General features: G+C 49.5%; 1 protein-coding gene and 1 pseudogene across 1 annotated transcript in view; both read left to right on the top strand.

The window, feature by feature from the left end:
* Positions 1 to 25,578, top strand: part of MED10 (mediator complex subunit 10) — a 136,129-nt gene that overhangs the window by 13,848 nt on the left and 96,703 nt on the right. The gene's annotated exons all lie outside the window — the stretch shown is intronic.
* LOC118543641 (U6 spliceosomal RNA) lies at positions 21,036 to 21,120 on the top strand (annotated as a pseudogene).

Genomic DNA, 25,578 nt, shown 5'->3' with positions numbered 1-25,578 from the left:
TCTTATGGAGTAGCCACAAGGATGACGAGGGTGGGAAGGGAGTCCAGCCTCACTGCAGCTGAACACACAGGCTGTGGAGACAAGGGATGTGCTGATGGAATATTTATTCCTGGCTTTATTTATAGCATCGTCTGGTGCAGAATCAGAAATCAGCTAAGCGGCAGATAGGTGGGCCCATCCCTCACGGGGCCCGGGGCTGCAGCAGCTTTCCCGGAGCTCGGGCTCGCAGCACACAGCCCTGTTTTCCACTCTGTCCCTGCCCCTTGTTCTGCTCCGGACTTTGTCAGTTGTCCTTGGGCTCCTGCCATCAGACCCTGGGTTCTGTGACCCTGTGATGTTCTGCAAGGCCTTTTGGTGCCCATGTGCGAGACAAGCAGGGTTGTGAGAATCTCTGTTTCCGGAGGGCTTTTCCACCTCTTCGTTTCTGATGGGGAATAGCACTCCCCCCGCACCCTGCCCCCCGGGCCAGGATTTCTCACAAGGATCCAGAAGCACTTTTCCCACTACCTTTGATGTTTCAAAGGCTTTTAGGGGTGAGCCATCTTACGCAGGATACTAGCATCAATAATACTTTAAAATTTAAAGACAATTTTATATAACATATCCCATTTGATAATTTAAATATACATTGAAAATGATTATATATGCATGTATGTGCATGTGTATTTCATTACAGTTTTATTTAATTACAGTCATTATCAGCCCTTATCTAGTGTTTCATGTGGGTAGGCAGCAAATTAGGGAAGGTTCAACTAACAATAAGTGAAAAAAGATAGGGGTTAGATTTTCTCCTGTGACAGCAATTCCAAGTGTCCGCCCAGAACAGCTGTGGCTGTTCCCGAGCATCAACCAGGCTCCACGCTGATTTGCTTTTCTGTCTGCCGCTTTCAGCAAGTGGTTTTGCCTTCACATCACAACATGGGTGCTGTCTCTCCGGCTACAACATCTGCATTCCAGGCTGGGAGAACGTAGAAGAGGATGGGCAAAGGGTGATAGGCAGAAAGTCCTCTGCTGTAGATGCTTTGCCATTTCCTTCTGGAGGGACTGTCTCCCTTAGGGTCTTCTACCCTCATCTCATTGGCCAGGATGGGGTCTCTTGGCCACCCCAATTTGCAAGGGAGGTGAGATGAGCTAGATCTTAGCTTTCACAGCCTGTGGAGCACAGACAGGCCAGAGGGGAGGGGACTGGGAAAGGGAGCTGTCAGGTGACCTCCTGGGCCTGTTCCGGCACATTCAGGACAGAGACCTGGATTCTACATCCCTGGCGCTGATGTGGGTTCTTTCCCGCAGAAACTTACTTGTAGGGGTAACTTAAGGCCAAACTTTAAATTTCTTGTAACTAAATTTAGATCCCAGATGCAAGGCTGTGAGTTTTTCCAGTTTAGTTTACTTGGCAAATACGTGGGGTCTTTTGCATCGAGAGCCAAAGGTACAAAGCTACATGACGCCCCCCTCCATGGACGGCATGTGGAAGGAGGTCAGGACGCAGGGCCCTCCCCAGGCTCATGCTGCGGTGCTGGGGAAGAGCGTGGATGGCAGAGGCTAAGAGCAGAGGTGGAGCTTGCGCCCATCTCTCCTGGCGTCCGGGAGATGAGTGGCAGGGGCAGTGCCTTGCCTGAGGTCCATGCCACACCTCTGCTCCTGGACTTGCCGTGGTCCCAACCCATGTAGTCCCAAGTCAGTGGCTTCAGATGCTGCTGTGGCCCAAGTGCACTCGCAGGCGGGGAAAGCAGGGAGGGTGCTGGCTTTGGCCCTGAGAGGCCAGGCAGAGGACTCCCGGGTCCTGGGCTGCAAGAGCCTCCCACGCTCAGTGGTTCTAAATGCTTCCTGCAGCGGGGTGGGGAGAAGGAGGGGAGCCAGAGGACAGCCATCTGCCTCTTCAGAGCCTGCCGCCCGCTGCATTCTCAGCTTCTCCCCTTCTTCTGCCATCATCCCTTCCTACCTTCCTACTCCTTGTGCTTTCCCTTCTGCACGCTGGGCACTTCCAGGGTCTGCAGCCCTCCCAGCGCGCCTTTTCCTCCTCCCCTCCCTCCCACCCTTCCCCTGGAGAAGGCCCTGAGCTCTGTCCAGACCCTCTCAGCTGCCCCACCAGGGAGGGACTGGGTGTGAGATGCGCTCAGGATAAAGAAGAGACTGATCCCCTTGGCGCCTGCCCTCTCTTTCCCGCTCTCTCCATGTGCACCCCAGGCGACACTGCAGGACCCTTCGGTTAATGTGGCACTGTATTAGGGGACGATGCACATATTTTAAGGCACCCGCTGGGCAGCCTGTTTATTAATTTGCAAGTGTGCACAGACTGGAGCGTCCATGTCCCAAAGGGATGCTAACACAGTTGTCTACGGATTTAATCAAAAGAAGCAGCTGGGGCTCCGGGTGAGGCTGAGTTATGAAATTAAGGCACAGAGCAAAACAGAAGATGGGCCTTTTATGTAAACTGTTGTCTGACCCCTTTAAGTTCAGGATGTGAGTGAGCATCGAATGCCCATCTTCAGAAGAGTATCGTGCCCCACTGTGAAACCAATTGTGTTGCAGGAGCAAATGGAGGCCATTATCACTGTGATTACTGATGAGCATTTATTCACTGTCTGCAGCGTGCATCCAGAGTCTCTCTCAGCACACAGTCCTGCAGCCTTCCCACATACATAAGGCGGTTAAACAGTATCGATTTGCGATTTGGGCCGGTTTTTCTTATTGCATCTCTTGTTAAGCTTCAGTAGTCTCGTTTGTACAGATGTTATACAGTGAGCAAAGCGGAAAGCACCGGAGTGCCCGTTATTTCATGTGCTCGTTCTCCACGCCGAAAAATGCAGCCGGTACGGTGTGTTGCATTTCAGCCCCCAGCCTCTTCCTTATTAAAGCCATATACCTTCCAACAAACTGGAAATTCCCTGTGCATATATTCAAGTTTATGCTTATAAAAATACCAATAGGATCACGTAATACACACGGTTCAACATTTCCTTTTTTTTTTCACTTTCGGTATCTCTGGAGACCACCCCTTATCAGCATGTGTAGGGCTCCCTCCGGCTGGCGGGCAGCGCCCCGTCCCCAGTACCGGCTCTTTCTCAGTTCAGCGGCCTTCGGGCCCTCCTCTCTTTGCTCTCGCCACAGTGCCCCAGGATGCACCATTGTTCAGGATCAACAGCATCTGAGGCTGTCCCTTGAGATTAATTTCTTGAAGGGGAATTACATGTGATATCCATTTTGGTAATTATTGCCAGATTCCTATCCAAAGAGGGGCCCCAAGAGCTCTTCCAGAATCGAGCTTGGAAGCCCTGAGCCCAGGCTGACGTCCGTGTTGCTGAGCTCAGGCCCCTCTGGCGAAGCAGGCCAACCACTCACACTAAAATTTGCTGGGTGTCCTTCCAGCGATCGTGTATGCACGCTGGGACCATAGGCATGCTTACTCTCTTAGTTCTCCCGAATAGTCGTGAAAATTTCCCCAAACTGGGACTTGCTGCGGGGGTCCCCGAGAGCCCTGGGAGCGCTTGGGGGAGAGCGAGGGCTGCGGCTAGCCGGGGGAAACAGAGACATGCACCACCTCTCGCCTGCCAGACACTGGAGCCCAGATTCCTGCCGCCCAGCGCAGCAGGCGTGCCGGGAAGGAGGACGGAGAGGCTGACCAAGCCGGCCCTGGACTCCGTGGGGCTCGGAGCGGTGGTTGGAACAAGGGGAAGGACGGCTCTGTGTGCACTTGGCTGGCTCATGCCAAGGACAGGTGGAGGCGAGTGCCAGTACTTCCGTTTCTGCTTTCAAATAGTTTCACTCTTGGTGAATGGAAGGGAATAAAGTTTGCATCCCCATCCACGACCACATACCCAAGGTTTCACAAAATAATACCTGCTTTGGCCATACGTGTGAACCTTGACCTGTCCTGACCTGTCCCTGTCCTCCCCCCCACTCCTGGAAGTGATGGTGATCCACTAAACTGGGGACACAGCCCACCGAGGGCTGCTACCTGCTGGTGGGAAGTAACCCTGAGCTCCCATGGTGCTCTTGGGATCAAAGGAGCCGTGTCGATCTAAGTGGCCAGATCTCACAGCTCTGTTATCATTTCTCTGTCCTTACCCGTGTCCACCCCCACCGGCTGGCCATCCTCCAGCCAGCTGGCCTTGGAATGACCCATGGCTGCCGTGGCTCGGGCCATCTACTGCGTGCTCGTCAGGCTGTGGTGAAGCCTGGGCTGCAGGGTCGCCCAGAAACACGCCTGTGCTCGTGGCCTCGCCACAGCGGAGGGGCCCCTGGGACCAAGGAGCCAGGAGAGGTCCCGGTTTCTTACAGTGGGAGCGAAGCAGCACTGCTGTGTAACCTCCCCTGGGAAAGGGAAGACTGCCCTATCATGACCCCCCCTCTGACCAGACGGCCGCCTGCCTCTGGAGATGTCCTCTGAGGGGGCAGGCCCGTGGCCTTATCGGGCCCCAGTCCATGCCCACTGCACACAGCTCCGACCTCAGGCTGGGGGCCACGGCGGGTGCAGCGCCCGGGACCCCTCACTCAGACGGAAGAGACGGAGGTCCAGGCGGACTTGGCAAGAAGAGCTCGGGTGGGTGCAGAAAGGTTGTCTCTCAAGATGGCACAAAGAGGTATTTTTAAAATCCACCCAGAGGTGAGCAATTCCAGCAGCAAGGAGGGAGGGGGGCAGGCTGCTCCCAGTCCCGGGCCAGGGTCTTATCAGAGGCAAGATCCTGCACTTTCGTTCCCAGGCTTCTGTGGTGCGAGAAGCATTGGACATGCTTCCGCCGGCCCGGCAGGACCAAGCTTCTCAGCTCCGTGGCTCTCTCGCGGCGTGGGCCGTATTAATGACCTTATCTGAGATGCTTTGAGGTTCCTGTCTTAGCCACTCCGACTACTTGTCTTATCCAAAGCACCCCCTATCAGTCCCTTAAATGTTTGTTTGGTTTCGATTGTAGAGCAAATGTTAGATTTGTCTTTCTCCTTGGTTTCCAGTATCAGTGACCCCGGTGTGGATCACCCCGCCACCTTTATCTCCCACCCAAATATGGACTTGTTGCCTGGTTGCTGTCTTAGCAGCCGGGGTTATCACGTTAGAGATAGTCACCCCTGCCGGAATCCTGCAAAGCCATGATTGCTTCTCAACTCGGTATCTTTGATAGGCTGGGATCTCTTTATTTTTGAAGGAATCCATCCTCAAGACTTTGGAGATAAAAGTCCAACTTATTGGCACCTAGACCTGGAAGAGACCTGGGCCTTCAGGTCGCACCGCGAATGCTTGCTGAGATCCTTCTGCCGAGTAGCATTGACGTCCACATGGCCTTTCTGTGAAGGCCAAGGGAAGGGACCTGGTCCCTCCTCGGGCCACCCCCTCCTTCCACCTCCGGACGCTGGATTGTCAGAACCTGCTCTTATGTAGTGAGCAAAGTGTGTTTGCCTGCAGCTTTCCTCTGTTGGTTTTAATTTTGCTCTCTGAGGAACAAGTTATCTCATGTCTACTGCTAGTTCCAATATAATATATTTTGGGGTCTTCTCATTAACTTTTCATTTGAATGAACTATCTACCTACCTACCTACCTGTCTATCTCTATCTCCATGTCTGGCAGATATACCCTAAGATGACCCTCAGTGAGTCGCCCTCTTGTGTAATCCCCTCCCCCTTGAGTGTAGGTGGAACCTTGGAGTCCTAACCAATAGAATATAACCAAGGAGAGGGCATGTCCCTCCCAAGACCACGTTATGCTATCTAAGACTCCGTCTCCCTTCCACTGGCCTAGAAGATGCAAACAGCCATGTTGCGAACTGCCCATAGACCTGAGGTGGCCTCTAGTGACGGCCTGTAGGAAGTCAGGCCCTCAGTCATAGCGCTCAAGCAGATGGATGCTGGAGCTGGAGCCCTTGGCCAGGGTGGCATAAACACAACACGTTCAGAGGTGGGAGACCTGAGTGATGACCGGTGTTCATGTCATCCATCGGAGTGCACAAGCTGTAGCAGTCGACCCTCCGTGAGCTCACATGGAAGGCAAGGACCTGTGAATTTCTTCCCTCCATGGGTGGGGTGGGGGTCCCTCTGCACACAAGGCCTGTGGTTTCTGCATCGCAGCAGCCGTGGTCTTGATGAAGAAGAGGGCTGGAGGAGGCTTTGGAAGACCTCCCCGCCCTTCCTCTGCTCTGCTCTCTGGTGCAGGAGTCTGGCCCTCCACACAGCATTGTTCCACATCCTTGCTGGTGGAGCGAGCCATTGCTCCTGTGGAGGTTGAATGTCCATGCTCCAACCCCCAGAACCAGGGAATGCTAGTCTCATGGCAAATGAGACTTTGCAGATGGGATTAAGTTAAGTATCTTGAGCTGGGGAGACTATCTGGATGATCTAGAGAGGCCCAGAATAACAATACGTGTCCTTGTGGGGAAAAGAGAGGCAGGAGATCAGAGGAGGAGGTGGGCAAGTGACAATGGAAGGAAGAGGTTGGGTTGATAGGAGGGAGGGGGCCATGAACCAGGGAATGTGAGGAGCCCCAGAAGCAGAAAAGGGCAGAAAGTGATGCTCCCCTCGCACCTCCAGGAGGACGCCCCCTCCCCCCCCCTCCGCCCGCCCCTGCAACTCCTTGACTGTAGCCCAGTGAGACTGATTGCAAAATTCTGGCCTCCAGCACTGTAAGAACATAGATTTGTGGTGTTTTCTTACTGCAGCCACAGGAAAGGAAGACAACCACCCTTTCTGCCTGTGGCCATGGGGCAGACCGTGCCCCTCTGGGGAGGCGGAGCTCTCTCTCTCATCCATGTCAGGCCAGCACGTGACTTGCCTCATCCCACAAAGTGGGGCAGAGGGGATGTGGGGCTCTAGCAGGGCCCAGCAAAGCCCCACGTGGTGGTCCTTGGCCAGCTGTTGCTACCCTTGTCCGCCGTGAGGACAGCACACCTGCTCTTCAGCTCAGACTCAGGAATGATGGCCAGGTGAGGCGGAGCAGAATGAGAAACAGCCCTTCCTTGTTAGCCTCGGAGATAGATTGTTCCTACACACAGTTGGCTCCTGGCCTGGGCTGGCCCACGGTCGACATTGGCAGGAAGGTTGCACCAGCCAGGGAGTCTCTCTTCTGCTGTCAGCTCCGGGAGGTGTCCCTGGACCCTCTCTCCTCTCTTGGGCTCCAGGAGGTATCTCTGGCAGCCGCTGAGTATTGGCTGTGGTTCCAGCTTTCCCCATGCAGCCCCTCCTGAGGACCCAGCTCCTACAGATGGCCTGGCCTCTGGGCTCTGCTAACACCTACCTCTTTCTCTTTCTGGCACCCCTCCAGCCCTGGGGGAGAGTTCTCCTGCTTTGGCCAACCCTCATGGTTTGGTTTTCCATCTCTTCTAACATCTTTGTAACCAGTTTTCCATATTAAATGCTGTCTTTTGAACTGTCTGGTATGGTCCTTGTTTTTTCTGGCTAGATAGAGCTGGAATATCTGGTGAGCGAATTAAAAAGAAAAGAGAAAGACTGGCAGCTATTGACAAAGGACACAGGATCCAGCATGTAGATGCGTTTTGGTGGTGGCAGGGAATATAAGGAATGCATGGAATCTCCAACCAAGGAACTGCGATTGACAAATGCTTCATTCTTGCAAATGGTGCTAAAATCCCTACTCTCTTCCTTAAGCAAACATTTGTGCACACACAAACACGCACGCGCGTAAGTCTAAGGAGCCTCCAACTGCGCTTACTTGGGAACCGTTATGAGGAAGCTTTAATCTAGAGATTCTGGACTGAAGCATGGACGAAGAGCAAAAACTGCATGGTTGCAAAAAATGGCTGCAATGATCCCTCCCTGTCTGCAATGTGACTTCAACGCTCTTCCATCAAGAGGTTGCAGTCTGTATTTCTGCTCCTGAATCTGGGCTGATCTCATGACTTGCTTTGACCAACAGAAGGTGGCAGAGGTGATGCTCTGCCAAGCGTAGGCTTCACGGGGCTGCCTGTGCTTCTGCTCTCTTCTGAGAACCCTGCGCAGTCGCCATTGTGAACAGCTCAGGGCTCGTGTGCTGGAGGATCAGAGACCTCGTGGAGCAGACCGAGATAGCCAGCTGAGGCCACCGGGACCGGCCAGCCCCCAGCTCACCCGGCAACTGAGCTCAGATCCATGAGCGAGCCCCACTGATCCAAGCCAGATGTCACCGAAGAAGACTTCTTGAGCTGGCCTCGGGTCCCCATGAGCACAAACACTGTACTATATTCTGAGAGGAAATTAAATGTAATCGTAGATAGCCTGAGCCCAGTCCTGTGGGCATTTCCAGTTATACTGGGGAGAGGCTCACAGGCCACAGATGGACACAGCTTTCAGCGTGTCAGACCATTGCGGCTGGGCAGGAGTGGGGCACGGGCAACTGCTCAGTGTCTTCAGACCTTTTCACCAAAGCATCTCTTCACATCAGAGAAGGACTCTGGCCCAGATTCATAGTCTGGAAGCAGGGATAAAAGACCTGCTTCAGCAGATTAAAAACAAAACAAAACAAAACATTTCTTGCCTCATTTAAAAAATATGAATACTCTATAGCTTATTAGGCTTGCATTTGCTATAAATAAGAGAAGTTACAATTTATTTGCATTGAGCAAAATTGTTGGCATGGAAAGCACTCCGTTGTTTATCCTGATGCTTTTTGTCTCTTTGGTGCACTCATTGCCCCGGTTGAAAAGCATGGTGGCAGGGCGGGGTGGGGGCGTGTCGAATCATGGAAGAATTGGCTGCTAAGATTTTAAACCCGGTTACCAGTTGGTTCTTGGACCCAGGTCTGCATTTTTAGCAATGAGTATTGGCTCATTGGGCCAATGGGATCTTATTCTAGTGGTACCCTCGAACTCATACAGAGCAGCAGGATCCATCCCTTTCTAGACCCTTTCTAGAACTTTCCATCGGTGAGTGCCCTCCAGGACAGCCATGGGGCAAGAAGGAAGGAAGGGGAGGGCTTCAGCTAGAGGGCAGCAGGAGGGCCCTGCCCTTGCAGGAGCTGTGCTTCTGGGTAGCAGGGGCAGCCCTCTCCAGGAACAGCCCAGCAGGAAGCAGCATGGGAGACCCTCCAGGCACCTGAAGGCAAAGTAGGCAAAGCACCTGGAGTAGTAGGAGCAAAATATTAGGAGGAGGAGGAGCAAAGTAGGCAAAGCACCATTAATAGGTGCTTAATATGCATTAGTTCATTGCCCTCTGCTGGGAAGAAAATAAGAGCTTTGGCTGAGAATGAGGTGAACAGGGTACATTAGCAAGCAATGACCTCGCATCTAACAGTTGTCCCAAGTGGCTCTGGAGGGGGTGCAGGCTGGCCCTCAGCTGTTCTCCTTCTCTTACGAGGAAAGCCGTTTGGCAGGAATGTCGGCCACATCTTCATCCTGCTTCTGCTCTGGGGTCGGCTGTGCCCTGCCCTTCTTGCTCTTCCACAGTCTCTGCCTTGGAGCGCAAGCCGCTCCAATCTGGTGGGGTTTCGTTCTCCTGGTGGTGAGTCAACTTGGGACCCATGCACAAATTGCAGAAACTTTCCAGTCTTTAACTGTGAGTTTTAGAATTTCAGGCTTTTTGGCAACTGTGTTTCTAGAGCTCTCATTGCTTGTTGATGATGCTGGTTTCTGTACCAAGCTGTGCAAGTGTCATGGGGAGGGACTCTCGATGATGATGTTAGTCTTATGCAGGTGATGCTGGGGAAGCCCTTCTTTCCTTGCTGTTCCAGGAACCAAATGGAATAGCAGAGGCTTGGAGAAGAGAAGAGCTTGCCTCTGAGGTGTGATTGGCAGAATAATGGCCCAGCAGAGATGTCCACATCCTAATCCCTGGAACCTACGAATATGCTAGGTTAGTGATGAATGGGAATCAGGGGTGCAGATGGAATTAAGGTGCTAGTTGGCTGGCTTTAACATAGGGAGTTAGCCTGGATTATCTGGATGGGTCCAATGCAATCACAAGAGTTTAAAAGTGGAAGGGGGACAGAAGAAGAAAGTTGGAGGGAGACGTTGAGTATAGAGGAGACAAGACACAGAGATGCAGTGTTGCTGTCATTGAAGATGGAGGAAGGGGCCACGAGCCAAGGAATGCGGGCAGCCTGGAGAAGCTGGGGAAGGCCAGGAGATGGATTCTGCTCTAGAGCCTCCAGACAGGAATGCATCCTGCTCTCACCTTGAGTTTCACCCAGTGAGACCTTTTCTGGAGTTCTAACCAATAGCACCTGAAGATAAATTTGTGTTGTTGAAACTGCTAAGATTGTAGTAAGTTGCAGTTGCCTGGAAGAGTCTCCCCCACCTAAGGTCATTCATTTCCCACCAGCCAGGACCATCTTGGCTTCCACAGAGGGGTGGGATCTTATTCTAGTGGTACCCTCGAACTCATACAGAGCAGCAGGATCCATCCCTTTCTAGACCCTTTCTAGAACTTTCCATCGGTGAATGCCCTCCAGGACAGCCATGGGGCAAGAAGGAAGGAAGGGGAGGGCTTCAGCTAGAGGGCAGCAGGAGGGCCCTGCCCTTGCAGGAGCTGTGCTTCTGGGTAGCAGGGGCAGCCCTCTCCAGGAACAGCCCAGCAGGAAGCAGCATGGGAGACCCTCCAGGCACCTGAAGTGCGGGCCCACCTGCTCGCCCCACAGAGAGCAGCCACGGGCAAGGGGTCTCCCACAGAGGGGCTCTGCACCTCACTTGCCTCCCTAGCCAATGTCACACAATAGGGACCCAGGAAACATCCCTTGGAATGGGACAGACTCCTAGCTCCAGGTCATCTATAAGGGGGAGCCATAACAGAAGCTTCTTGAAAGCTTCTGGAATATGCCATGGAGTAAGAGATTGGGAAGCTGCTTCTCTCTTGCTGTGTCATACATTTGTGGGGTATTAGAATTTCCGTGGGTGAGGATCAGTGCCCATTTTCTCCCTAATGCATTTCATTTCAAACTCCAGAGACCTGTGTGCAGAAGCCCCTTCAGGGAACGGAAGGCTTGCTTAGCAGAATTAGCCTCCATCTGAGGCTTCTCGAAGGCAGGGCATTCCGTCTCTCACGTCTGTGGTCCCCGGGGGAGTGGGGACCCTCCTGGCTCCCCATCGCTTCTTCCCTACATCTTCTCGTCCTCCAAGTCTGTAGCCCCTCCCAGCAGGTGTCCCCTGGCCCCCATGCCTGACCTGCGGGCCTCTCCCCATTCCCACCTGTGTTCCCTCCATGTGCTCTCCCGTCCCCATTTTATGTCATTGGGCTCCTTGAGGATAAGCCATGGAATGCCTGCTCTCAGTTCTGTGACCTCCTTACAGCTCTAGCTATTGCCCCCCAGCCCACCTGGACCACATCCCCCGGGGCCATGCTCTGGGCCTGTCCTCTCCACAATGCCCTGGCCTCCAAAATCTCCATGCAGACTGTCCCCTCTGATGCCTTCCTCCACCTGCCCAGTGCCCTGGTGTTCCCTCACTGTGGCGCCTGCCTACCCTTTTGGAGGCTTCCTTCTGATTCATTCATCCAACCACGTGTCTGCTCTGCTACTCCCCATCCCTGCACCCCTTCTTGTGCCACTGGACTCCGTGGTTCTCCCCAGGAGCACTCCTCTTAAGCACTCTCAATTCTCTTGCCCTCTTCCCTCTGTTTTGTGATGCAGTCAGAAACATCGCAGCCCTGATTAAACCCATCCATCTGCCCCCGGGGTCCAGGCATCCCGGGAGAAGGTCGCACCATGGGCCAACACCCTCTCTGGAGATTCCTGCCCGCCAGGCTCAGAAGAGCCCCCATGCAGCTGCGGTCTGCCGCCTTGTCCTGGCCTGCACCCCCTCTCCAGGGGCCTTTCCATGGGCTCAGCCACTCTGCCTTGTTTTTTTTTCTGGGGGTGCTCAGGCATTAGGTCTCACTCTTTCTTTCTTTCTCCGCGTCATTGGAGTAGTACTTTCCTGTGCTTGCTGTGACAAATGGCCACACAGGGAGGGGCTTAAAACAACAGGCATGTATTGGCTCACAGTTCTGGAGCCCAGAAGTCTGCCATGAGGGTGAGGGTGATTGACAGCCCGCTTATGAGCGTTTGTGCTTGGATGTGTTTACTGAGCCTGGGTATGGCTGCGGTGAGGGCTCCCTGGTATTTACCAACTGATGCCCTTCCGTAGTTCTTCTAAAATGAGGCACAGACAGAACAAGAGCAACAATGACCCCCTACAGCAGGTCTGCTTTGCCTCTTTATCAGAAGGTTTCAGATCCTGTGTCTTTCCCACCTCCCCTTTCCTGCCCTCAGCCAGTGGCCGACGTGATTTTAGGGTTCCAGCCATAAAAAGAAAATTCTTTAATTTAGAGATGACTGTCCAGGCCCCAGGCATATTGCTTTTACAGTACAATATTGCTTTTGGGGGTGGCAGGTAATATTGTCAGAATCATCCTGGGACCAAAAATGAAGGTCAATGAAATGCACCGTCTTATTAAACAGTTCACTAATTGCATACTATTCCACTTATATTAGCGGCCCCGTTTGACGAGGGTAGTGATTTTGAAGCTACAGAAAGAGGCAATATCCCATATATACTTGCATAATGTAGGAGAAAAAAAGGTCATGGGTTTTCCTAGCATTTTTGATCAATCTGACAAGTATGTGCAGATTCCAGGTAAGTGATTCCAGACTGGCTCGTTCCCTTGCACACTTTGTTTTTCTGTTGTTTTAACATGACTGTGTACTACTTCCTGTCTCTTGCAACCTGTTGTACGTTAATGGCCAATTGATAATAGGATTCCCAAACACGAATGCAAGACAGATAGAGCCACGAGCTCGCCGGAGGGTGTGTTTCGCCGCTGTGCACCTCTGTCTGATGGCACATGTTTAACATCAGGCCCGTCCCGTCTCAGAGCTGGTGTGCACCGCTCGCTGGCCTGCCAGTGGGGACAGCCAGGCGTGCCCCCGCCTTCCAGGGTGTGAGGAGGCGTGATATCCAGTGTGGGACCCTCGCAGGGCACCAGGGTGAGGCTGAGCTCCGGGTGTGGGGCCCTTTGGGCCACGTTCCAACCTCCTTCTCTGTGGGTGACAGTACCGTGCGGTTTCTCACAGGGACACGTGCTTCTGGAGATAAAAGTGAAGCAGGAAACGTGTGTTAGGGATCGGGGCCCCTCTGCTGACCACCCACCCACCTGCTCTTGCCGCAGCTTTGGCTAAGCCACATTAGAAGCTGGAGCGGGGTTTCTGTTCTGGGCTGGAGCCATGGAAGCAGCTTTCCCGCGCCTGGGGGGCCGCTCTGAGGCCTCTGCTCCTTGGGTGGAGGGTGTCTATGAGCTAGTGGTAGGAAGGTCAGGGGCCTCTGGCCAGGATGACAGCGCCGCTGGTGCAGAAGGTCATCCTCAAGGGAAGATCAGGCCGCTGTGGAGTTACAACGTTAGTCAGCAGGAAAATGGGATTCAGAGCGGTTTAAAGCGGAAATCACCACAGAGGTTTCACACCACAGCCCTCCTCTTATAGATCGGAAGGCTGGCCCGAGAGGAAACAGCTCGGGGGGCACAGAGCTGGGCCTGGAATCCAGGCGTCCGGGTCCCAGCCCTGGGGTTTCCCACCACACCGTCGGTCTCTCTTTCCTGGGAGAGAGAGACGGGTTCCTCAGTCAGGGTCTCACGGCTGCCACCCCCACCCCAGGCTCTTGTTGGGTGGGTTCGGGGTGGGGGTGGTGGGGAGTGTCGATGATCCTAAGGAAGTAGCGACAGCGTCAGGTGGAACATCGGCTGTCATCTGAGGCTTCCTGCCCTGAGCAGGCCGAGCCACACCCCCCCGCCACCATGCCCGCGGGCAGCACCCCGAAGCTGGGGCTCCTACTCTGGGGCTCCAGCCCTGGCTTCCTGCCCGCCAGCCTGGCTATCGGCCATAGCCCTCGTCTGCCTTTGCCCCCTGTGGCCTGCCAAGCACTGAGGCTGTTATGGGTCGAATTTGTCCCCCAAAAGCCATGTTGAAGTCCTGGTCCCTGGTGAATGTGACCTTATTTGGATAGAAGGTCTTTGCACATGTCATCAAGTTTAGATGAAGCGATAGTAGAGGAGGGTGGTGCTCCACCCACAAGTGGTGTCCTTCTAAAAAGAGGAAACACGGGGACAAGCACGGCGGGAAGAGGATGTGAAGTCATGCAGGGAGACTGTCACACGACGCCAGAGGCAGAGATTGGAGCGACGTGTCTACAAACCGAGGAACGCCCAGAGGCATGGGACAGATGCTCCCCTGGAGCCTCACACAGAGCAGGGCCATTGCCACCACCTTGATGTCAGACTTGCCTCCAGAACTTGAGAGAAGACGCTTCTGCTGTGTTTGGCTGCCCAGTTGGTCCCGTTTGTCACAGCAGCCCCAGGGACTCGTAGGGCATCCCCCGCACTGAGCACCTCTGTGCCCGCCATCTGGCCACAGCGCTGCCACCTCCTGCCCGCCTCCCTGTACCTACACCTCTCCCCACCCCTCTCCCCACCCCTCCCAGATCCGTCCTCCTCGCGCTGCCGGAGCCGCTCGCCAAAGCACACCTGGGGTCCTGTCCCCTCTGCTCAGCAGTCCTCAGACGCCCCAGCACTGCAGTGCAGTCGACAAGGTGCAGTGTGGCCACCCACCCTCTGTGAGCCTCCTCTCACCCAGGCCCCCGTGTCCCTGTGTCAGCTGTCCCACACCACTCCGTCTGCAGGTGCACTCTGTTTCCATGCCGGAGAGCTGCTCCCTCCTTGCCATGTTGTACACCTCTGCCCGAGCTTAGACGCCCCAGCGGGCTGCCTTCTTGCTCTGCACCATGTTCCTGTCTCCACGCTGAGGGCAGAGGGAACGGCGCCTCCTGTCCCCACCCGCCTGCCCTCCGCAGAGGTGTCTGAGCCCAGGTCACGGGTGGCTCCCCAGGCCATAGCTCTCAGTAAGCGTTTGTGCTAGAGGTCTGGTTAGGCTTGCTACACAACCACAAGTCAGGAGGACTGGGGAGAAGGTTCAGTCTGCATGAGCTTTGCTCATCTTGGAACACTGGATTTTTGATGAGTTTCATAAAACTAAATCAGTGACCTTTAGGTTTAAGCTTTTTTTTTTTTTTTTTAAAACTATGCTGATTATAACTCAAGGGAGAAATAAATCGGTGCTACACACTTGTGCTGAGCTGAGAAACTTTTACACAAAAATGCTAAAGGCAACCTCCCTGGCATCCCATCATTCACTAAAAAGCCCAGTGAAACAGTATTGAAACTCATATTGAGAAGTTTAGGAATTCAAAGAAATCAACTTAATTGTAGTAGTCACATCTCCATTAGAATCAGATCAGTTTCATTGAAAACTACTGAAAATATACCTTAGTATTAATATAGATTCCACATTATCTTATTTACAGAGATGCGGTTCATATTCTGGGTAGAACAGCCCCTTAGCATGTGTTTTGAGATGCTTTTTCTAGCTTGAGAGGGGACACGTGCTAGATTTAGGAAACTGAGCATATTATATTCCTTGGACATTAGGGGGTGTTATTCTCAGTCTAATTTCCCTATTTTCAGGAGCTTATTTTTCTAGAGTCTGAATGCAGCATTGAAAGCCGGGGCCTATCTTCTGATGGTGTAGGAGAAGGCTAGGAGTTGGTTCATTTGTCCACTCGTTCATTCATTTGGCAAGCAGTAATAACAAACACAGTGCAGATGTGTGGCCAGCTTTAAGCAAGGACCTGGCTCCATGTCTATGGAATGACTCAGCATGATCAGGTTAAGAGACACATTCAGGAACAGCTGTTCTCCAGCCGCTGTGCACTGGTCTTGACATCACTCCAAACTGGAGTGGGAAAAGCAAACTTGGGTGTCCAGTGGGGATAGAGCCTCTTGGTGGGCGCTGATGGGTGTGGTGAGGTGAGTGACTCTGGACTGCAGCTGTGCACAAGCCCTGCTCTCTGAGAGTTCAGTGGGAATACAGAGGCAGGACACAGAGTAGTGGAACAAAAGAACATTGGAAGAGTTTTGTGCAGCATTTTGTGGTATGACATCAGAGGTGCCACCTAATTTATCGAAACTAAATTCTACAATGCAAAGATAAAGACTATAGAAAGAAACGCTTTCATTTCACAGATGGGTAAGTGAGGTTATTGTTAGTTTTAGGTTCAATTTAGTTGGAAAGTTTATTATGGAGTGTCTCTCCATCTACCCATTCATCCACTCACCTTCCCACCTATCCATCCATCCATCCATCCATCCATTCACTCACCTTCCCATCCACCCATGCATCAATCCATGATCCATCCATCCATCCATCCATGCACCCATCCATCCACTCACCCTCCCACCTATCCATCCATCCATCCATCCATTCATCCATCCATCCATCCATCTATCCATCCATCCAACCACTCACCTTCCCACCTATCCATCCATCCATCCATCCATCATCTACTTTCATACTCACTGGAAAATTAACAAAAACATTTAAAAGGTTTGCATGTATCTTTTGTGGTTTCTGAAGTAAAAGCAAACAAAACAAAACCTCAGGGAAACAGCATGTCACCTGACAGAACTAGCAGCTTCTGTTCAGAAAGCCAAAATATTTTAAGTTCTTGGGTGGCAGTTTGTTTCTTCATGTATAGGCTAGCTCTTTTTGTTTCTCATCTCCAGGGACTTCACATATTCTTCAGGAGTATCATTTTGGCTATAACTGATACAATTTAACATGTATGCTGTTCTGAGTTGCTAATAGATCTACAAAGACATGGTCTCTCCTGTGGATTTGCAAATTGAATAAATGGTCAAAACCAAAAGCATTAAAAATATTCAAAGATGAAAAAAATTCAAAGATGCCTGTAAGACCAGCCAGTATCAGATGATTCCAACCTTGTCCTCACTGATTCATCATCATACCCTCTGTCTTGTGCCACTTTAGAGCATGAGATTCGGAATCCTTCCAGCTACAGGCCACCTTGAACTCTGTACTGGTTTCAGTGTATCACACGTAGATACACACAGTGTAGGACCCAGGGTTCCTGGTTGGTTGCCACATCCACTATCCTCAGAATCAGACTCTGCAATGTGACAAAGCCCCTCTCCTGGCTCTCCAGGCCTTAGCACTCATTCTCCTCTTCCCCAGTTCCCTCCCCGGAGCATCCATTTCCCATAAGTGTCTTCCTCCCAACTCCTCAAACCACATCATCTGGTTGCTCCCCACCATTGGCCTCTGGTTTCCTACCAGAGGGCCACCCAAGACCCCTTGCTAGCAGAACCCAGGGCATTCCTATTCCTCTGCTAGAACCAGTTCCCAGGGACTGTAAGGCCATCTGTGTGCCCTCTCTCCCTCTCTGGTAGCATGCCAGTCAGGGCATCCCGTTTCTTCATTCTTGCCATGTCTTTCTTGTTTGTGATTGATGAGGTTCCCAGGCTCCAGGGCTCCCTGACTCCACCCCTGGCATGGTGTAGCTTTTTGTCTCTACTGACTCCTCTCTGTTTAAGGGACAGTGGAGTTGATGTTGAGTCATAACAACACACTCCTACTCAGTGCCTAGAATGACTATCACCTTCTAGCCTTTAGGGTCTAAGCATAATAACCGATCAGCATGTGGTGCTGATGATGCTCCTGGCACTTTTAAAAATGATTTGCAGATTTCAACTCAGATAATCCTCAAAATAAGTGCTATGGACTGAATATTTGCGGCCTCCCCAAATTAATACGTTGAGACCCTATCCCCATTGTCATGGTTTTTGGAAGTGTGGGCTTGGGGAGGAAGTAAGAATCAGGTTGGGTTATGAGGGGGAGCCCCCATGATGGGGTCAGAGCTCCTGTAAGAGGACAAGAGACCAGAGCTTGCTTTCTCGGCCATGTGAGGCTACAGCCAGGGGCAGCTGCCTGCAAGGCAGGGAGAGGCCCTTCACCGGACGCCAGATCCACTAGCTTCTTGACCTTGGACCCAGCCTCCAGGAATGTGGGAAATAAAGGCTTGTTGTTTAAGCCACCTGGTCTATGGTAGTTTTGTTCTACCAGACCAAAATGCCTGACACAATACTCTTAACAAAGACATTATTAAACCCATTTTACAAACAGGAAACTGAGGCCCAGCGAGGCTATGTGACTTGCCCGAATCACCCAGCTGGTAAGTGGTAGAGCCCAGTCAAACCTGGGTTCAAACCACCAAGCATCTGATGCCCTTCGATTGCTCCTTTCTTCCTCACTGCAGCAGAGCGCCCAGAGGATTCTCCGGCCCCAGCTGGCACTTTCCACCTCTGCCCCTGTTGTTCTCATGCTTTTTCCTCTCTCCTCCTCTCCCCCATGCAGCACTACACCGTACCTCCTGCCCCTCCTGGCCGTCATGCCTTGCTTCATCTGGTGAGCTATCTTCTCCCAAGACCATGTGTAGAACAGGCTGTGAGCTTAGAAAGGCAGGGCACTTGCATATGGCCATTTATAATTTGTGTTCACAATTCCTCATCACACCAATCATACTGCTTTATAGATGATAATGGTTCAACATGTGTGGATTATCCGGGGAAAAGCTTGCTTCATGCTGACTCTGCCAAAGGAGGGGTGAAGTCATAGTTACATAAGCAAAATGAAGTGGAAAATGAAGGCAATTATGTAGGTAATTCAAAAACAGGAAAAAAAGAAGCACTTTTTGGGTGGGGGGGCTTAATTATGTGGATTTATCAGATGTGAGTTAAAAAAATGTATAATTACCCAGACAATGGGCTGAGTGTTCCACTTAACTTTGAGTGGGTCAGAGAGAGCGTGAATCGGGCGCTTTGTGTGCCAGACTCGGCTTAGAGGAGAACTCATTGTCAGATTCTGGGAAACCCAAGTGGCTTCTCTGAGCTCTGGTTTTTCTCCGTGACAGAGCTGGGCCCAGCGATTGGCACAGCTGGTCTGAGTTACATCATCACCCTCCTGTTAAATGTCTCGTCTTGGTCCCTAACCCTCTGCACTCCACACTTTGGCATTCATTTTATACCCTGCTTTCTCTAATTGATACTTAGGAGTTTTGTCTCTCTGATGAGGTTACAAAGTCTGTGAGGCTGAGATCCATCCCCTGCTTTCTTGGCTGAGCTGCCCACCTCCTCAAATCCTACAGTGGAGGATCAGGGCCAGGACAAGCATGGTGTTGATGGATGGGGGCAGGGAAGTCGCTGCAGACCCGGTGTCCTGAAGCAGTGGTCCTCACCTGGCTGCTCATTACTGTCACTTACAGAGCCTCTGATGTGGTGGATCTGGGTTTGGCCCCAGAATCAGTATTTCATTAAAGGCCTCATGTGATCCAATGGGGGTCGTGAGATTCTGCAGTGGTTACAAATACACCTCTGCGGTGGGCTGTGGACACCTGGCTCCTCCATCTTACCAAGGCAGTAGCGGCTCACCATCAATGATGATGAAGCTGACAGAGACTCGTTATGAAATCTTCCTCAAGACCCAGGGGCCTTGGCCATGCCATGGAGGAAGCAGTATGGTGGCCAGGTCTTCCTGTCCTTAATAAAACATCGCTTTGGGTTGGTCCATGCTCTAGAGGAGAGATATATAGTAAATTTCCAGCATATATTGACTTTAAGTGTTATGGTCAAAAGTAGAAGATTGATTTTTTGAATCAACCTTTAAAAAAACTCCTTTTTAAAGTAGCGAGTCACGAGATGAGCACAGTCTTGTGAGAGCCTGGAAATTTAGAAGCAAACTGTAGAGCATCATTGGTTCCAGGCTGAGTGGCTGGCATGCACCCGCATGGGCTATTTTGGGCGTGAACTGGTCTTGGAGATGCTATCAAAATATGGTGTTGGGCCTCATCCAATACTAGCACTTCCATTTGGTTATTAAGCAGAAGCCCCAGAAAGGGCAAGGCTTGAAATAGGCAAAAACTTGCAAGGTTTGAGATTCTTTTCAAACTTCCCATGGCCAGCCAGCCTTGGAATCATCAAGCATCAGAATCTGGTGAATCAGCATTTGAAGATGGATCCAGGCTTGATTTGGAGATTTTGACTCAGCCATCAGTGAAATTCAGCGTTTTCTCTTGAAGCTTTTGGTGACCTTTGGCTTCATTCAAGCTCAAACACCAAAGGCAAAGGGAGAGGGGATGGATTCGCAAACTCCTGAGTGAAGATCGTACATCTGAGATGCTGAGATCCATTCATCCACGGTAGAACCAAATGACATCTCCTTTGCCCCTGGGTCTTCCTCTCCCATAACTGAGGCAGGAGGGGTGGAGGCGGGAGCAGAGGCCCTCAGAGAAAGGTCAAGGATAGCTAGGAGCCACACAGAGACCCCATCAAAGCCCCCCCAGGCAGCAGGCTCCATGCCAAGAGCTCCACAGAGCTCAGAACGGCCCCCAGTCCTGTGTCTGCTGACACATTCCCGTAAATCTCTAGTTGAGACTTGGAGGTACTGTGCAGCTGACGCTAAGTGCTTTCTGCTCTGAGAACAATTATGTACTTCTGAATAACACTCAACACACCCTTTGAATGTGAAAATGGGTTAGATCAAAACATCAGAGTGTACCTGCATCCCTGATAATCCTTTTTAATGTAGCTGTGGTTTCTGACATTAAGGAGAAATGTGAATTTAGCTGCGTGCTTTTATGTCTCTAGCCTGCGACTTGCTCATTCAGGCTGTAGATACTCGTAAACAGGGAAACAACAGAAGAACATCAAATATTAATTCTGTATCGGTATTAAAGTATAATAAGCAGAAGTGAGCATGTGTTAAGCTGTCAGGAGGCATGCCGGACTGTAGAGTGTGAGTTGGGGCGGGATTCTTCAGTATCCTGTGGACCAAGAGCCTCCCTAAGGATGGTATTTAGTCTCTTTGAGGCCCTTACTTTGGTGTCGAGATGTTTTCCTCAGGCTTTTCTATATGAATGATTTCCTCTTCTACTCCTTTGTAAATATCTTTATTGCTGTTGTTTTTTAATTATGAAAAATCTATGTGTTTATCTTTAAGGTTTAAGTGATGTAGAAATGAGTAATAGGTGCTCACTTCGGCACATATAAAATTGGAACGATACAGGGCGCCTGGGTGGCTCAGTTGGTTAAGCAACTGCCTTCGGCTCAGGTCATGATCCTGGAGTCCCGGGATCGAGTCCCGCATCGGGCTCCCTGCTCGGCAGGGAGTCTGCTTCTCCCTCTGACCTTCCTCCCTCTCATGCTCTCTGTCTCTCATTCTCTCTCTCTCAAATAAAAAAAAAAAAAAAAAAAAATTTAAAATTGGAACGATACAGAGAATATGAGCGTGGATGTGCAAGGATGACACACACATTTGTGAAGCCTTCTATATTTAAAGAAAAAGAAATGAATAATTAGAAATTCGCATGGGTTTATTTCTTATTTGTAATTTAAATTAACCTATGCAGATATCTTTATGTACATAATATTTATTATTAAATTTAATTTTAATTATATCATACTAAAGATATTATTTTATATCTCTGGCTTTTTTCACCTAATAGTGCATATTTAACAACTTTCTATGAATGTATATTATTTTTAATAGAAAAACTATATTACAAAAGATTAGGTAAAAACACATTACAATATTCATTGGGCAGCCATTAAAATGTGAATTGTCCCAGATTTCAAGATATACTACAAAGCTGTAGTGATCAAAATAGTATGGCACTGGCCCAGAAATAGACACATAGATCAATGGAACAGGACAGAAAATCCAGAAATAAACCTGATTATTTGGTCAATTAATCTTTGACAAAGGAGGCAAGAATACTCAATGGGACAAAGGATGGTCTCTTCAATAAATGGTGTTGGGAAAACTGGACAGCTACATGAAGAAGAATGAAACTGGACCACTTCCTTACACCATACACAAAAATAAATTCAAAATGGATTAAAGACCTAAATGTGAGACATGAAACCATAAAATCCTAGAGGAAAGCACAAGCGGTAACTTCTCTGACACTGGCCGTAGCAACATTTTTCTAGATAGGTCTCCTGAGGCAAGGGAAACGAAAGCAGAAATAAACTATTGGGACTATATCAAAACAAAAAGGTTCTGCACAGCAAAGGAAATAATCAACAATCCTTAAAGACAATCTACTAAATGCAAAGAGATATTTGCCAATGGCATATCTGATAAAGGGTAAGTAATCAAAATGTATGAAACCCAAGTAATCCAATTAAAAATGGGCAGAGGACACGAACAGACATTTCTCCAAAGAAGACATACAGATGGCCAACAGACACATGAAAAGATGCTCATCATCACTCATCATCAGGGAAATGCAAATCAAAATAATGAGATGTCACTTCACACCTGTCAGAATGGCTAAAAATCAGCACCGCAAGAACCACCAAGTGTTGGCGAGGATGTGGAGAAAAAAAACACTTGTGCAGTGTTGGTGGGAATGCAAACTGGTGTAGCCACTACTGAAAACAGTATGGAGGTTCTTCAAAAAATTAAAAATAGAACTCCTATATGATCCAGTAATTCCACGATTGTGTATTTACCCAAAGAATATGAAAACACTAATTTGAAAAGATATATGCACCCCTATGTTTATTGCAGCATTATTTACAATTGCCAAATTATGGAAGGAGCTCAAGTGTCCATTGATAGATGAATGCATAAAGAAGATGTGATACACACACACACACACACACTGGAATATTTTATAGCCATAAAAATGCAATCTTGGCATTTGCAACAACGTGGATGGATGGACCTAGAGGTTATAATGCTTAGTGAAATAAGTCAGTCAGAGAAAGACAAATACCATATAATTTCACTCATATGTGGAATTTAGGAAACAAAACAAATGAGCAGAGAAAAAAAGAGACAAAAAAATCAGACTGTTAACTCTAGAGAACAAACTGAAGGTCACCAGAGGGGTGATAGGTGGGGGATGGGTGAAATAGATGAAGGGGATTGAGTACACTTAATTCGGTGGGAACTGAGTAATGTATAGAATTATTGAATTACTGTATTGTACACCTGAGACTAATATAATACTGTATGTTAATTATACTGGAATTAAAATTTTTGAGACAGTGACAACTCAACAATTTTGAGTTGTCAAGATTATATGATTACATGGAAATACGATAGTCAATAAATGAAATGTGATATACAGTTATTCATAAACCAAATATCCAACTGGAGTTTTCAAACAAAATATGTTTCTTGTCTTGTTTAAGATGGATTTGTCTTGGGGCCCTGGGTGGCTCAGTCGGTTAAGCGTCCAACTCTTGATTTTGGCTCAGGTCATGATCTCGGGGTCATTGGATTGAGCCCCACGTTGGGCTCTATGCTGGGCATGGAGCCTGCTTAAGATTCTCTCTCTCTCCTTCTGCCCCTCCCCACCCCCTGCTCATATGCACTCCCTCTCTCAACAAAATTATAAATAATAATAATAATTTAGAAAAAAATAAGATGGATTTGTCTTGATTTAAAAAAAATGAAATTGCTTCACTGGGAGAGAGTCTCTTGGTCATCTTCACAATGGGCTATCCATGTGGATTTTGTTTCTCGCAATGAGCCAGGTATGATTTTAAGGGCAATCCCTTCCCCACCTTGACCTTAGTAGGCTGTTCCCCAGCAGCCTCACCCAACTGAATGACAGTGGTGAGATGGGCAGAGCATGGGTTTCATCCTTTCATGACCTTGTTTCTACCTTTCAGCTCTTTAGAACCTCTTTGGGGAAACTAGTTTTAACTCCAAATGCACTTTCTTTTTGGATAAATGTGAACTAAACAATTTCAGGGAATAAAATGTTTGACAGTGAACAGATTGCATATAAGGGATTTAAAAATTTATTTGGGATGTTAAATTACAAACAGAAACAATTTGAAACAATTTGATTCTCCTACAAATGCAAGGAGTGTGTCTTCCATAAAATAACTGGTATTCTTATTTGTTAAACGTGTTCTAAAATGAAATCTCAATTTCTACCTTCCACCCCACTTGTCAATCCCTAAATTGGTAAACTGAGCTATTACGTATACAGTTGCTTAAGCCAAAGATCTAGATGATATTCTTGTAGAGGGTAGCTTCTGCCATAGCAACAATTAATCCTGGAATCCCTGTAGCTCACAGTGAGAAACATTGACTTCTTGCTCATGGGTCTATTTTGTCTTAGACTCAGTTAGGCCTAGTTGGGGTCTACATGTATTCCCATCCAGGACCCAGGCTGTCAGAGAAGTCACCCCTGGATGTGCCTGATTTACAGTGTAGAGTCCACGCTCAGGAAGGACAGCAGAAAGAAGTGGTACCTCCTAAACACTCCGCTGTATCTGGCACACTTCCATATAGATCTTGTGGGTCAAAGGAAGCCATGTAGCCAAGTCCAGAGTGAATGGGGAGAGACTTGTACTCTCCCTGCAGGGTGACCAGGCTCTGGTGGGATGGATTAACTGAAGATAAATGATTCAGTCGACCACAGCCCTGGTCTCGTTCAAGTCCTGTTGCCCGTCTGTCCAGAGCATAGGCTACACCTGCTCTCTTCTCTCCCCCTCCACCACTGCCCTCCAGAGCAAGCCACCATATTCTCTCCCTCTCTCTCTGTTTCCACTCTTCACCTGACCTCCCACAGTCCATTCCACATACAGCAGCTTGAGTGATCTAAAAACAACCCAACAAAATGCAGAACAGGCCACGATACTCCCTTGCTTAATGCCACCCTTTGGCTTCTCACAAAAACCCATGATCCTGCTCCAGATTATAAAGCCTGATGAGATCTGGTTTCTGCCCCTCCCCTGACATCACCTTGGGTAGTTCCCCTCTCCTACATGGCCTCCTTCCTTCATTTCCCCAGTGTACATACTTATTCTTGCCTTGGGGTCTTCATACCAGCTGCTCCCTTGGCCAGGAGCATATTCCTCCTGGTCTCAAAGATCTAGATGATATTCTTATAGAGGGTAGCTTCTGCCATAGCAACAAATAATCCTGTAATCTCTGTAGCTCACAGTGAGAAGCATTTGCTTCTTGCTGATCTTTATAGAGAAGCTTCTGTTGGACCCTGGTCTAGCACATTCCCTGTGTGGCACTCACAGCAGCTTGATAGCTTGTCTGTTATCCTGGTTGATTGTTGTCTGCTTGTCCTCTCCCACGATGCCAGCTTAAGAGTGCTGGGCCTTTGGCGTCCCCCGTTCCTAGGAGTCTTCCTGCAACGTCCCAGGACTTGGTGAATATTCTGAATGAATTTTAAAGTCTCCTAATGGAGTTCATGGCACAATATTTTCTCCTACTCTTAATGTACTTTTTAAAAAAGTGCACTGTTGTGGGTGAATCAGTGTGAATGGGGAGTAGAGTATCAGTTCAGCGTTTGCCTCACTGTGGTATTAAAAGCCGGGTCAAATGATAGGATGAGAAATAAACCCACAGGAAAGAAAGACCTAGCACCTTCCATGAGGAGGGGCCATGCCGTGTGGTGGAATCAACAAGATGCATGGGGTGAGACCCAGGGAGGTGGGGGTGATGCCAGTCCTATTTCTTCCCAGATATGTGTCTCTGGCTACATTATTTTATTCTCTTTAACTTAATCCTTGGGAGCCTAATGAAGGAGGTATTTTATATACATGTACATATGTATGTGTGTATATATCTAAATATATATTTCATAAAGAAGGGAGTTGAGTGTGAGAGAATATATGTAACTGGTGTGGTGTCTGGCCCAACAGAGATGTTCAGTAAATGCTGACCCCCTATGAAAACAATTCTAAGTTCTGCTGTAAGATGCCTTTATAAACATGTGATGTATTAGAATTCTAAAACTCTACAATCAGAAATA

This window comes from Halichoerus grypus, chromosome 2 (assembly GCF_964656455.1).
Source record: "Halichoerus grypus chromosome 2, mHalGry1.hap1.1, whole genome shotgun sequence".
NCBI classification, from domain to species: domain Eukaryota; kingdom Metazoa; phylum Chordata; class Mammalia; order Carnivora; family Phocidae; genus Halichoerus; species Halichoerus grypus.
This window is presented reverse-complemented; position numbering and strand designations above follow the sequence as displayed.